At 34.3% G+C, this 4,138-nt stretch overlaps 1 long non-coding RNA gene across 1 annotated transcript; it reads right to left on the reverse strand.

Moving 5' to 3' along the window:
* Window positions 1-1,017: 1,017 nt before the first annotated feature.
* On the reverse strand, window positions 1,018-2,656 carry Gm29089 (predicted gene 29089). The gene is made up of 3 exons (NR_126546.1): window positions 2,437-2,656; window positions 1,515-1,580; window positions 1,018-1,335 (listed from the first exon to the last, which is right to left on the reverse strand). It is a non-coding gene; the product is annotated as a predicted gene 29089 (long non-coding RNA).
* Window positions 2,657-4,138: the final 1,482 nt, after the last annotated feature.

The following is a 4,138-nucleotide window of genomic DNA, read 5'->3' on the forward strand; positions in this document are numbered from 1 at the left end:
CATATGTAGCAGAAGATGGTGTAGCTGGCCATCATTGGGAAAAGAGGCCCCTTGGTCTTTCAATCTTTACATGCCCCAGTAGAGGGGAAAGCCAGGGCCAAGAAGTATGAGTGGTGGGTAGGGGAGCAGGGTTGGGTGTACGGTATAGGGAACTTCTGAGATAGCATTTGAAATGTAAATAAAGAAAATATATAATAAAAAAATCATGAAAAAAAAATAAAATCCCTCTCTTGGGAAATTTCCACAACCATTCAAGTAACTCTACCGTATAACATTTGCAATCCTAGGTTTGATATTGGGTTGTTGAATCTATTTTATACAGGAGCTCAGTGGATAATTACCAGTGACTGATGAATGGATTTTCTGTGGCATCAAGTTGAAATAAGCAGGCAAGCTTCCAATGTGCCTTTATTGTTCCTCTGAGTCAGATTGACAGATTTCCTAGAAATCCCATGTAGGCCATTTTTATAGGCTATTCTTTTGCTATAGTCAAGATTCTGACACATTGTAAATCATTACAAATGTATAATTCATCTGTATTTATTTGAAACATAGGTTTTTTTTTCACAATATGACCACAAATGAAGTTAAAAACTCGTAAAATTACATTGAAATATACATTTAAAAATTCATTAATCATGATAAAGGATTGTTCTCACTAAAAAATTCATTGATTGAAAACTTTAGGTTTTTAATAGAAAACAGGGTCATGTAATTCCTCTAACATTAGTAAAGTTGTGGACAGATATAATTTCATACTACAGTCACTTAGATAAAATTTTAAAATCTATATGCAGTCTGATTGTGACATCTGAGCTATAAAACTTAAATGCATTTAACTGGCAAATACTCAGCAATTTGATTTTTATTTTTCTGTATTGTGATTCTAAATTCTTCTGCCATCAAATAGGAGTTAGCAAATACATTTAATTAGTTATTTAAATATATGTGTACAATATGCTTCTGGAACATCAGCATAGTCTTCACCTTCTAAATAACACAGTTGCAAAAAGGAAATGATTTGAATTAATTTAAGATTTTATTTGCTGGTTGTGCAATCACTGTCTATTGAAACATTCAGAGTGTGTATTTGCCTAAACTCAATGTGGCCAAATGGTTTCTCATAGATAGGAGTTTTTTAATTTGAGCCAGTGGCCATTGTTCAGGTCAACTAGGATCCCCTTGAATATCCCTACTCTCTGTAGGGATGTAATAATCATAACATGGCTGAAATCGTTGACCCAAAGATCCACATCATTGTTCTTGTTTGACTGAGAAGGAGTTGTTCTTAGATGTATTGTAGATGTGCTTTGATGGCCTTTCATATGGAGTGATCTGTAAAATAAATTTAAATTCTGTTGATACTTGAAGCCTAGAAGGTAGAATAACTTCCTCATTACAACTTTCTTATGATAATGAACAAAAGTACCACAAGGTATATAGATGGACTTGTGTGGAAGGGCATCACAGACATAGAGTGAAAAAAAAATGGAAACCATTTTTTAATGTCTTACCTTGAGAAGTTCAGTGGTATTCACCAGCAATATCTCTAATCCTTATGGCAAAGTATTCTCCATTTGCTTTTTAGTTAAAACAAAAACAAACATAAGCTCACATTCATGACTTGATTTGATAATAATTGGAAATAACACAAATTTCCCAAACCATGGTAGAAGTAAAATGAAAACAACTCAATTTAGAGGTATAATAGATAAGCAGGAGATATAAATGAAAAAGTGACACATTCTTAAAAAACTCACTATTTATAATCTGGGTATCTTCTGTATATTAAATCCATTTTTTTTGAGCAAAGTCAATGTCATGAAAAAATATTTCAAGATTGAAATTCTAGAAAGGGAATTTTAGAACAGGACTCCAATATGTTCAGAAAGAGCCTCTATCAATAAATGAAACCACATGACACTAATTTTTTTTACACAAAAAGGTAAATTATCATTAAAAAATCGGCCCACAACATATGAAAAAATCATAACTATGTTTTGGGGATGCAAAAGTACATTTGTAAAATCATTTATTAATTACTTTAAGCCAATAGCAATGAATTCTCTTTTAGACAAACTTATCCATGGTAAAGAGAGAAATGAAGGGAACTGACACAATTTTAAGATAATTCACTCTTGGTGAATGGTTATTTTAAGCCTTCCTGTTACCTCATGCTGAATAAGATGTTCTCTATAGAGTTCAATATATAATTATTGACCTATATTTGTTTTCTAACAAACAGCAACCATTTAAGCCTTAATAAAAACTTGGAAAATTCTATCAAGGAGCATACCAAGTGTCAGAAATATTTAGGGCAGGAAAGCACATTAAATACATCTAGTAGTTCCTTCAATGTTTCCATAGCTTTACAAAAATATGCCACTCATGTACTGTGTTATATTAATGTTAATACATTACCTATATACAACTTACCTGTATTAAAACTTTTAGGATGAAGAAAATGAATGCAAACACAATGCTCCCAATAAGGATAAATTCGAGGTTCATGGCAGCTCACTATTACCTATTTTTATTTGAAATCTGGCAATAGAAAATAGATAAATCAAGCTGGATCTGGTTTTAGTAACCTATTTGTGCTAGTCTGCCTGATAATAACTGTCATGAGCTGCTTGCTGCCTGGCCTTATATACTACTTATGGCGTCATAATATACCATTGTGTGCACAAGTACAACCTCATAATCACCCTAGGACCAACTGCCAAGATGATCCTGGTCCATAGGAAGACATGTGAGCCCTGGTTACAACCTTACTCAATATAAAACAGGTTCAATGTGATGGAGAAATAGAGAATAAGGGGTTATGGGATATCATCTAAATGATGGTGAAAGGGTCACAGACCATAAACACATCAATTAAGTGTGCCACATAAAAATTATTAAGCCCATTTTGCTCTTTTTTAATATCATTTCTTGTTTTTCAATTTTTTATTAGATATTTTCTTCATTTAGATGAGAGAGAGAGTGAGAGAAATGGATTTCAGAACTCTCCCAGGGATACAGGGAAATATGGAGACATCCAGCTTTCTCTCTGTCCTCTACAGGAGACACTCTTAGATTTAGTTACATCAAGTTCTCTACTTTATCTGTGTTTGTGTTTGGTGCACCAATGTATGTCCATGTGTCAATTCATGTCTGTCTTTGTTTCGTTGTATAAATGATTGTTTTATGTTCCATGTTGAAAAAGAAAAATGGTTAAAACTTTATCTGCTGGCTTTCCATCTCTTGATTTGTCAATTAACACAGCAGAGGCTGATTTAACTTGCCCTGCACTGTAGCCAAGAGTGACTCACAGCAAGGATGCTCCTGCTGAAAAACTATTTTTTAAAAAAGGGAGTCTGCAGTTTCTTAGTTGTAAGGCAAAGAAGCTGATAGTTGTTCTTTTCCTAGAAAATTCTCTACAGTTGGGCTCAGCAATTGACAAAGTGCTTTTTTACCTTAAAATTATAGCTATAAAAGGTAAAATTCTTTGATTGGCCTAGATTTATAAGATTCATGTAGCCACTTCATTTGGTTTTTGACTGGTCTTAAAGGTGTAAATATGCTCTGCATGTCTTGATCATAGAATATTGGCTTATAGTTACTGGGTATGATCAAAAAAATGTAACACTGGTTACAAAAAAGTTAGCTTTAAATTGGTAACTCAGAATTGGAGTCATTTTAAATAACAACACGTGGCAAAAACCAGCCCAGAAAACTAGGCCTCTAGAATACTTCTAAATTGAGATAGTATTTTATGTAATTCTTATCCTAGGAAGTAGACTTATAGAAATTGACCCGTCCAGCAGGTCCAGTTATTTGAGGGTCTAGAGGGGACCTTCTCCTAAGAACCAAATTGGGGGGGGTGTAGAGAGAGACGAGGGTCTTGTGTGAATAACAACATGGAAACATTCTGAATTGCATCAAGACCCCACTGTATTGAGAAAGGCCCAAGGCTTAAATGCACAAGCAAAAGGGGAAGTGCCTTTCAGTAGGAAGGATGGGGCAGTAGAATTGCACAAGCAAAAGGGGAAGTACTTCTCAGTAGGAGGGATGGGGCAATAGAATTGCACATTCTTTAGGCAGTTACACAGGGAAGCAGGAACTTGGTGGTATCATGGTATCTTGAGGTCAGGAC

The sequence above is a fragment of the Mus musculus genome, chromosome Y (assembly GCF_000001635.26).
Source record: "Mus musculus strain C57BL/6J chromosome Y, GRCm38.p6 C57BL/6J".
Lineage (NCBI taxonomy): Eukaryota > Metazoa > Chordata > Mammalia > Rodentia > Muridae > Mus > Mus musculus.